This window comes from Pseudochaenichthys georgianus, chromosome 17 (genome assembly GCF_902827115.2).
Source record: "Pseudochaenichthys georgianus chromosome 17, fPseGeo1.2, whole genome shotgun sequence".
NCBI lineage: Eukaryota > Metazoa > Chordata > Actinopteri > Perciformes > Channichthyidae > Pseudochaenichthys > Pseudochaenichthys georgianus.
In genome coordinates this window covers 35,190,308-35,201,795 of record NC_047519.1, presented here as the reverse complement: position 1 = coordinate 35,201,795, position 11,488 = coordinate 35,190,308, and positions in this window count along the sequence as shown.

The window sequence follows — 11,488 nt, the reverse complement described above, 5'->3', positions numbered from 1 at the left end:
TGCCCAACCTCCTGCCTCCCTCTTCTCCCCCCTCCTCACTCACTGTGGAGGTTTATCTTTTTCTCAAACTCACATCACATTAACTAAACCAGTGGTGCAATGTAACTAAGTACATTTACTCAAGTACTGTCCTTAAGTTAACAATTGAGGTACTTGTACTTCACGAGAGTATTTTTATTTGATGCTACTTTATACTTTTACTCCACTACATTTTGTGAGGAAATATAGTTTACTTTTTTCTGCACACATTTTATTTCACATACTGTATATATATAGTTGCTATTTAATATGCAGATTTAGGTTCGTATAAATCAACAATACATTATCATATATTTGTATACGTTAAACTACCTAGTTGTAGATGAAGTAATTCAAATAAACAACCTCTTACAGTGCAACATTAATGCACCAATCATTTTAATACAGTATTTTAAAATATGTATAAAATAGGCCATTCTGTTTAACGAGTACTTTTACCTTTGGTACTTTTACCTTTGGTACTTTTACCTTTGGTACTTTTAGTACTTTAGTATTTTTTAAGCCGATTCTTTTGTACTTTTACTTCAGTAAGATTTGTACACAGGACTTTTACTTGTAACTGAGTATTTTTTACACTGTAGTATTGCTACTTTTACTTTAGTAAATCATTTCAGTACTTCTTCCACCTCTGAACTCAACACGCCAAGACACATTTTTAAAACCCTAATAATGGCTTGTCTTTCTCTTAGTTTGCATCATCCACACACACCTCTTTCCAGCTGTTTTCCCACTATTATGCTCAGTGTAAACCTCTCTTCTATATTTAAGCCTAAAACACTTTGATTATTATTCTGGTCATGAGCAGGAGTCATGGCAAGCAGCTCACTGTCTTTAAAACCTGCTGCCATTGTGTGCCGGCTGCATGGCCACCAGCGCTGTGATGTTAACTGTCAGTAGTGAACACAAGAGGGCCTATTTCCTGTGGCGATTAACACGACAGCCCCCCCCTTTCCTTGCTGTCACTCTCCTCCCCCTTCTTTCCTCTTCTTCTTTTTTTTTACCCCACTTCTCCTTGTCCCTCGTTCTCTCGAGTCTCCCCCTCCTCCCCTTCCTCTCTACCAAATATCTGTTTCTCATTATCCTCTGTAGTCTGCTCTCTGTCTGAGTCAGGAGACGAAGAACTTAAATAAACACTCTCTCTCTCTGGCTCTCTCCAGCTCCTTATTCCTCCCTCCTCTTCCTCCCCCTCCTCCTCTCTGTCCTCCTTTCCTTGTCCTCCTCTGATTCTCACAAGCATTATGCATGTTATACTTGCATGTGGCTAGGGGCTTGCTTCACTCTCCCTGTCATCCTCTTGGGGTTGTGTGGGCAGGCCTTGGATCTCAAGATGTTGCTGTCTGGTAAGAGAGGAAACGGGAAAAGTGCCACCAGCAGAATCGGATGTACCCACACTCCCACCAAATCCCGTTAGGGTTAGGGGTTCAATCTGATGCAATTTAGTTAATACTGTAGACAGAGGGTTAGGATTAGGATTATTGGGTCCAGTATTTTGCCTGATGACACTAGACATGTCAACTGATAGGGATTTAAAGGTGGGGTGGGTAATTTTGGAGAAACCAGCTCGAGTGCGCTACAATTTGAAAATACACAACCGGAAAAAATCTGCCTCCTCCTCACAGAGCCCCTCCTCCAACACACACGAATGCGCACATGACCAATGAGGGCACGAGATAAAGTGGTGCACAGATGGAAGGCTGACAGGCAGGGAGGCCATCCAGTAGATCTGCCGCGGGCCGGCTCAAATGATTGGTCGTACTTTTTACAGTAGCCTACTACGGCTTCCGCAGATGACATTTTTTATGGATTTTTTGTCAAAGCACTTCAGATATTCATTGCTATCGGGATGTTAAGAGCATTCCATGGAATATAACAACAAGTGTATCTCGAGCCGGTTTCTCAAACGTACCTATCCCACCTTTAACTTCTAATACTCCTATTATCTTCCCCTGGAGCCTCAGAACAGCCGCTCATCGGACACTAGGACAACATTTAGAAACACATTCTCTCAACATCCGTGGTAACAATGAATCCAAAGAGAGTTCATTTAGTTGTTTGTTGTTCTGTTTGTTTGGGGCCCCATGGTGACTATTAGTAAGGTTGCTCCTTGTTATAGTGCCAGTCTAGACTATCTCACAGCCTGCAACGGAAGTATATCCCCATGTAGGCTATGCTTTGTTACCTAATTGCATGGTTTTCCTTATGCCTCGTCTTGATTTGACTCACTGTAAGCACCAGGTTCTTTATATTATCTTGTTTAGTAACCTCTTAGTGCAAGAAGGGTTCTCGACTAATCATCATAGCGATGCGTCCTAACCCAGCGCATCAGCTGCATGGCTCGCAGGGAACTTGGGAAAGAAAAGTACACGGTATTGCAGCAGCAATGCAGCATTAGACTTCAGACCAACAACAAAATGATGAAATACAATCCAGAAAGTAGGACAGTACATGATTACTTTTAATTAACTTTGTAATACTTTTACATTTGTATTGTTTAAATGTTATCTTTGATATTGCTTTGCTTCCACTGAAAAGGTCATTTCTGTTTTCTTTGCAGGAAAACAAAAAACAACGGTCCATATTTTCTGGAAAGTTTGTCGAACGGTTTTGCAGGGCAGAGTAAGAACAATAACATTTAGAAGTGGATCCAAATCACAGGGCGGATACACGCATTGCTTTTCACTTTTAGAAACAAATGTAGCAGAGGTCTGCCCTCTCTGAAGGTTGTAATGGTGTTATTGCAAATTAGCCTTTTAGCACAGCCTCAGGGGTCTGTGTTTCCGTGTGTGAAAATACGAGTGACTAAATCTTTGAATCTTGACACTATAACACATTGGGAAAGTTATAGCAACAATCATTTCTCCATCTCAATCATCGCAAAGTAAACAGAACTGCAGCTTTCATATTTCAAAGTCATTTCCCAGTAATTTGTGCTCGGTTGGGTGACCCGGGATTACATCGCGTTTCCACTGCAGGCCTCGCTCGGTTTGGTTAGGCCTTATTAGGCCCGGCTCACTTTAATGCTGCGCTTCCATTACAGTTTAGGAACTGGGGCAGTTACTATAGTAACGCAGTGTAGGCGGAGCCGTGACGTCATCTTCAATGAGAGCTCCAGAAAAACAACACAGCCGTTAGCTGTTAGCACTCAGAGCTCACAGCTCCTCATATCTGTTCAGAAACTAGACACAAGTGAAACAAGTACAAACCACAGACTGCCTGTGTCATGGCGAATACAGTCGCTGGTTTATTTATGTCTGTATAGGCCGTTGTTGTGAGTGTGGACGGTCGGAGCATATATAACGTTAGCTTAGCCAAGCTCCACTTAGAAAACACGCATTTTAAAGGTTTCTTCGCCTGCCGTCTGTCTGCAGACTTGTCAAAGCATTAATTCATGGTTTTTACTAACCGATATCAGTATGTTGTTACGTCGGCATCATTTTGAAACGTGTACTACAATTAAATCACGGTCAAATATGTTCATCTTGTTGTAGTTGTAGCCCCCTTGCCAGCGATTCTCTCTCTAGTTTAGCATACTCAGCCCGACTCAGCCTGGTTGTTCCTGGCCCTAGAACCACGATTTAGTCGGCCCAGAAAAAAGGTGAAAAAGTGGCCCCGGGGCAAAACTAGGCCAAGTGGAAACGCAACCAAAAACGGGCCCCGCGCCATTAGTGTTGTGGCTAAAGTTGAGCCAGGTTCAACGTATTGGGGTTATTTTCCCGCTGGAGGGAAGCGGCTGGTTTCCTAACTTTACTGTGAGACAGATCCTCAGTTGAGTCTGAGAAGGCACACGTCATTGTTTTGGAAAGGCTGGTGTTGACAGATTCTTAACTCTAGTTTTTAAACCTTTTTTTTGTGAACAATGTTTTTTAGTGTGGATGGAAGGCGTAAATGGGGACATTGACCGCGATAGGCTAAGGGGCGGGACATCTCTCAGGGGTTGTCCAATCATAACAGAGCTGGTCAGCTAACCAATCAGAGCAGACTCGGCTCTGATTTTAGACAGAGGGGGAAAAGAGGTGCCACAAAATACAGATGTGAAAATTAAAATGAGTATTATAGGGCCCCTTTAATTCTCAACTAACTATAAAAATAGGTTTCACATCTGGAGCAACAGAACTTTGCCAAAATGGTAAAAGCAACAGTTTTAGTTTAATGAGGTTTTAACATCACATGAACATTGTGGTAACTGGTTAATAAAGTAAACTACATGCAGATACTTTATGAAAGCAGACATTCATTTGTGCAGACACAAAGCCTCTCTAGAAATGGAAAGTGTTTGGAGGGTTGTGAAACTGTAAAGCTGAATGGCTAATGAATTGTTTAAAGGAGAGCAGCAATGAGATGGATGAGTGCAACACAGAGGAGGAACTGCTGAGTGTCAAGTTTATGGGAGGGAAAGAGAAAAGGGAAGGAGAGGTTTCTGGTGGTGTATTGCCATCAGGCGGAGAACGGCAGAACAGTTTTACAGAAACAGTAAAACCGTGAGCTCGGAATCCACACCCTGAGGACACAAATTATTGTTATCAAAGAAAGTGTTGCAACCCGGGCGCTGACACACTTAAGATGTGAGCAAGAGAGAGACATGATTTATCTGTAGCTTTTACTAGAGAACACTTTGTGCTTTTAAAAACAAGTAAAATATATTCCGACAGCCTAAAACAGGACGCGTTCACTCCACTTTCGTGTTACCTACAATTAGAAACCCATATTATGTCACTGTACACAGTAATGTAACTTATGGCATTGTTTGCTAAATAAAAACAAGTCATTCGATGAATATGTAAATTGTTACTTTTTAGATGTATCCATATCAATGTAAGCTTGGACAAAATAATGAATTTGAGGAGATGATGGTTAAACAATAGAACGCCTAGATTTTACACATATATTTTCATGACACATTTGTCAAAAAAAAGTTGTTAATTAATCGATATTATAGCAGACGGGGTTTTTCAACATCTGTTACACATCAACCAACACGAGATTACTTTTACAACTTTATTTCATTGGCTCTGTTACCATCTTTTGATTATATCTTGGTGTACATTTCACCAGTATTTACAAATGAAAGACAATAATGTGCTTATAAGAATAAAGGTAAGTTTCATGGTTAAATGATAGTCTTTACAAAGAAGTTCTTATCAGAGTAATCAAACAAAATGTTATATATTCTATATAACCATAAAGACAAATGGGTGACAGCTGTCATACAAGTGATTTTTGATAAAAGGCTATGACTTGATTTACTTTCATCTCTCCTGCAAAAGTCAGAGGGTCATGATATCAAGTTTGTATGGATCTGTGTACTCTATAAGTATAGTTATACACTGACTAGATGTTGGACTATCACATTAAGCTCTAAAGTAAACCACACCCTTCTTTCCGCCTCAGAGACTTACAGTAACTTCCAGTGCCATTCAATAATGAGGAAATCCATTTGTATTTAGTGAGTCATTGAAAAGCAGAATTTTCCATATCCGCTTTAAGATATCAATTTTATATATACATGTTATTCTTCCATGAAAAAGTAAATGAAGGAACTCATAATTTAAGTACTTCAGTATAATGGGCCATTCTACCGAATTGGACCAAAGTCAGGTTGGAAATATTTTGACATTTTGTATGTTTTTTCCCCAAAAATGTGTCCATATATATTTTGTCCCATATCTAAATTACACATATCTAGTAAAAGAACCGTACATGTTTATATCGTATTTTCAGACTGCATTGGAATGTTCTTCGTCTCCCAAAAATGGTCACGACCGAAACATAGTACATACACTGTAGTAAAAAGTGTTCTATTAACCTGTTAAGATTGTTTTTCCTTCCCTTCTCTAAATAGTATTTTAACAAATATTTCTTGAAGGTTTTCACAATTAAATCAATAAAAGTGAATTTTTAATCAAATTTCAAAGTTCAATTTATACAATTCATAAAAATCTTAATGCAATCTTTCTTTGTAAAATTCATAATACTGATCATATTGATTCCAGAGTTGATGATTGTTGAAATTGAACATACAATCTATATAGTTTGAAACGGATCTTGGTGACACACAAATGAAATAAAAACACACCAACACACTGAAGTTATTACCTGAAAGCTTGTTTTTGTTCTAAACCCAAAGAAAACAACACCCTGCAGAGAATTCTGAGAGGATTCCCACATGACAGCCACCCAATAACACACACACACACACACACACACACACACACACACACACACACACACACACACACACACACACACACACACACACACACACACACACACACACACACACACACACACACACACACACACACACACACACACACACACAGACATGCCTCTGTGTTACGTTTTCTGGTGGAGGGATTAAGGTGACAACCTTGTCCACTGTGTACCAGATCTTGTCCTCTAGTCGCGGCCAAAAAAAACGGTTTCGCCCAATGTAGTGCATGACTTTGACCTCAAGGTCATCTGCAGACAGATAACGGACAAAAAAAGGACATTGAGCAAGACATGATAAGTGTTGCTTGTATTGCAATCTTATAATACTATGAAGTTAAGTTTGATTAGAAGGGAATGGGAATATGAGAATAGAGGATGGCCAAGTGAGAATACATTGAAAGAGAGAAATATCATGCAATGTAGCTAAATGTTGAAATGTGAGACAAAAAAGAAAAGATGTACAAATCACCTTCTGCTACAGTATGTCTGCAATGATTCCCGATATGGGTTATCGTCATATGTGATGACACACCACTTTCCAAGAAGGTCTTTAGTGATGTCCTCAACCGGACAGAGAGTCCCTTCATACGCAGAGCTTGGGGTGGAATGGCTTCCATTGTTGGTTCAGATGTTCTCACATCTCTTCCAGGTTGTACTTGAGGTGCAATGTTGGTGGACGATGGGTGGAAACGGGGACAGATGGCCTCTCTGTTGCAGAAGCAGCTCAGCACTCTATAGTGGATCGTGCCAGGCGTAGTGCAGATAACCTGATGAATGCTTGGGCTAAGGCTAGGAGATCAGGCTCAGAGTTAGAATGGCTACGTTTTAGGCAGCTAAGAAATAGCTTCACATCTCAAATAAAAAGTGCTAAATCAAAGTACTATTTGTCGGTTACCACAGAAAACCTGAATAATCCTAGGACATTTTGGAAAGCCATAAAATCGATTTCCACTGGTGATATCCCGAATGAGCTACCTCCGTGCCTTACCACAGCATCTGGCACTATATCAGACAGGGCTACTATGCTAAATTGTTTTAATGAGCATTTTGTGTCTTGTGGCTCTCTGTTTGGCTGTGTGGCTCCTGTGAACGCTCCAATCCTTGACTCTGAACAATGTGGTCTGGAAAACCCTTTCAGTTTTACTCCTTTAACTGTTGGTATTGTTCATGAAGCATTATCCAAGTTAGATCCTAGGAAACCGGCTGGCCCGGACAACGTAGAACCTTTCTTTTTAAAGATAGCTGCAGATTTTATTGCTCCACCTCTTACTTCTCTTTTTATCCTCTCCCTCAGCACGAACACAATTCCAAAAGTATGGAAGTCTGCTTACGTCTTGCCTTTACTGAAAGGAGGGGAGGCAACTATTTTAAATAACTATAGACCCATCTCTAAATTGTCAGTTCTGGCTAAGGTGCTCGAACGCTTAGTGAGTGAACAAGTAAAGGAGTTTTTAATGTATAAATGATATCCTGTCTAACATCAGTCAGGCTTCAGAAAGAAACACAGCACCATCACTGCGACAATGAAAGTGGTAAATGACATTACTAGTATTTTAGATAATAAGCAGAGTTGTGCAGCTCTATTTATTGACCTTTCCAAAGCGTTTGACACCGTTGATCATCGCATCTTAAAGCAGAGGCTACTCAGTATAGGCATATCCAGCCTTGCAGTGGGGTGGTTTGTGAACTACCTCTCTGAAAGGTCCCAATGTGTTCATTTTGATGGACTGTCTTCTGAGTGGTTAAACATTTCTAATGGTGTACCACAAGGTTCTGTTTTAGGACCACTTTTATTCTCCATATATATTAACAGTGTAGGTGATAATGTGGATGAAGCTACTTTACATTTTTATGCGGATGATTCTGTGATGTATTGTGCAGGTCCCTCCATTAAAGAGGCTGTTGTTAAATTACAGGCTGTTTTTAACACTATTCAGACTCAGCTCTCTGAGCTTAAGCTTCTTTTAAATGTTGAGAAAACCAAGGTAATGCTCTTTTCAAAAGCTAAAAAGACACCAGAGCCTGTTTTAGATATTGTAACTACGCAAGGAACAAAACTTGAAGTTGTTGCCTGTTACAAATACCTTGGTATCTGGCTTGATGATTGTCTCTCTTTTAAACTTCAGGTCACTAACCTGCTAAAAAAGCTGAGGGTTAGGCTAGGTTTCTTTTTCAGAAACAAGTCCTGTTTCTCGCTTGAGGCCAGGAAAAGGCTGTGACCTTTTTACCTGTGCTGGACTATGGGGATTTGTTGTATATGAATGCACCTGCCAATTACCTGAGCAAATTGGATGCTGCGTATCACAGCGCTCTGAGATTTGTCACAAATTGTAAAGCGCTTACTCATCACTGTACACTGTATACCAAGGCAGGTTTACCATCACTCTCTGTACGGAGGCTCAGTCACTGGTACACGTTTATCTATAAAGCTTTGTTGGGTAAACTCCCGTATTATATCTGCTCTCTGATAACACAGAGAGTTGCAAGCAGCTATTGTCTGAGGTCACATGATGTAGTCTTGTTAGATGTGCCAAGAGCAAGGACTGTCTCAGGTAAGACAGCTTTTATGTGCGCAGCTCCACTTGCTTGGAACAATCTTCAGCAAGAATTGAAACTGAGCAATCTCATTCCTCTGCATGTTTTTAAAGCTAGGCTAAATGAAATGCTTGCTGATACAATGGGCACTTGTAAATGTCTGTAACTATGTATCCTGTAAATATAATGTATAATGTCCTTTATTGTTTTATGTTTCATGTGGAACCTATATGCTGCAGGTCTCCCTTGAAAAAGAGATCTATGATCTCAATGGGACCAATCTGGATAAATAAAGGTTTGAAATGAAATGAAATGAATGCTCAGTGTACCTTTGATGGTGGTCAGCTCTTTTGGAGGGAGTGTGCTCACTCTGTTTATCTCGTCTTCCTCCACGTAGAAGAGCTTGACTGTTGTGAGAGGAAAGAGTGTGTCATAGAGGGCTTTTGCTGTGGGTATGTCAGTACCCCTGGCTACCTGTGAATCCGCAGTTCTCTTCATGGTGGCTCCAACGCCATCGGCAGGCCCTTTCCCGTGACCAGCTTCCAGGAAACTCCAGTTGACTGCGGTGAATCCCATCCGGAAAGGAATGGTGCTCAAGAGAAAGAAGTTCTTCTTTCCTCGATATTGCGTGGTCGGCCCATCGCTGATGAAGAAGAGCTTTTTGATCCTCGCATGGTTCTCTTTCAGGAACTGAAGAACTGGTTCAGGTTGAGCACAAATGGCGGGAGGATCATGTTTCATGGATGGGGACAAGGCACAGAATGTCAGTGGACCATCTGTGGTGTGCACAACAGCATTGTGCAGTGTCGTCTGCCCGTGGGATGCTCCAAAATAGACTCGCTGCACCTCCTTTGCATATTTGCACTGCCAGTTTTCTGCATAGTCAATGTGAATAATAGCTTCGTCTTCTTTCAGAGATGTGTGCAGGAATTGGAGCTGTGTGTACTGGTGATGGATGTTGAAGAGGTGCTCTGGGCTGCCCTCACATCTCTGTTTAACCGCTTTTGTCACAGTGATCTTTTGTTTTTCTCCGTCCTTTTCTTTTTCATAATCTTCTTTTTTCGTGAGCCACTGGTACCACCATGTGACTTCTGATGTACCAGTACTTGTTGTGTTTAAGAGAGACTTGTTCTTACATGAAAGACATTCCCTGTACATGCAAGCTTTAGCCTGAGTGTCACAGCACAGCTCCTCTGCGCCTTTGCTCCAGCTCGGTGACTTAATAATGCCACGGTGCTTGAGCCTGTCTGCCTTCATTTGGGCATCGTCATGCAGTTTACAGACACACGTCTCCCTGTTGTTGATGTTTGGGGCAACAATCCAAAAAGGTCTTTTCCTGCAGAAAAGCGAATAGGACAGCTTCAGACGAGGCATCTCCAGCATCAAGAGAGGAACCTCTTTTGTTTCTTCTTTTTGAATCTTGTGATCGTTTCATTTTTCCCTGCTGATGCCCGACTGTTGTCATCTCGACTTAAGAACATTTTGACTATCTCCATGGTCTTTTTATTACTACTTCTCTGATGGTTGAACCTCGATTGTGGCTAAAGTCTTGTTTAACTCTCTGTGGGCGATACCTACAGTTTTTTTTAGCAAATTAACAAGTTTGTATTTTCTGAGCAATCTGTCTGAGACGGCTCTTCTTAATGCATGTTTCTCTTTGTAGCTGACAGACTTGTATTTTTTCTTAATTTGGTGTAGAAGTGTATTGTGAAAAAGAAGGGTCTTTCTGATATTAGCAGGAACTCTGTGCTTCTGTACATCGATTTGACCCATCTGATGTCAACTTCAACTTCAACCTCTGGCACCTTTTTTTACATTTCGCTTCCCTCCGCTGCACGTCTTGGACCTTCTGCTCTAGCTTCTGTAATTTTCTGGAGCTACACATTTTTTCCTTTCTCCTTTTCTTGTCTGCAGGTCTATGTTCTGGTGTCTGATCAGCCTCGCTAGAAGTGCTAGTTGCACTTCTCGTCCTTTTCTGGTCTGCAGGCCTATGCTCTGGTGTCTGATCAGCCTCGCTAGAAGTGCTAGGTGGTGTGGAAGCCCTGCGAATTGTCTCCATCTCTCTCTGTCGTTTCACACCCTGTGCTTTTGCTGTCTTTTCCTCCATGATGTTCTGACTTTCCGTTGTTCCCTGTTCGATAAATCGCTGATACATTTCAATTTTCCTTCTTCCTTTCGTTTTTTATTTCTTTCTCTTTCCTTTCTTACATATTCTTCGTGTTTCAGTGGGTCATCCCTCACTCTTTGTCTGTATTCTCTCAGCCTCTCTGATCCACTTTTTCTAATTCCTTTTGGCATGTTGGTGTCTTATGATTCTCTCTCCCTGAACAATTTCAGACAGAAATTAGCATTATCTACATGTTTAAACTTTAGTCCACAAAACATAGCCTAGCTAATGTTAGCCTACATAGTTAGTTACATCAGAAGACATAGACTAAACTGTGGCCACACTACTTATGTATGTAGCCCTAGCTAGCACTTTAGTAACAGGGCTGAAATAGAGGGGGATGAGGCTAGAATGGGTAATCTGCTTAGTATTTTGAGCAAAACACTTCATAGACTTGTTTTTTATATATCCAAGACCTATAATTTATGCTTAAAAATACTATAATAGGAGAACTTTAAAACATTTATTTCAAAATAACCGGCATACCATTCATTTTTGTCACTACCGAAATAATCATGTCACTACCGAAACGTAACC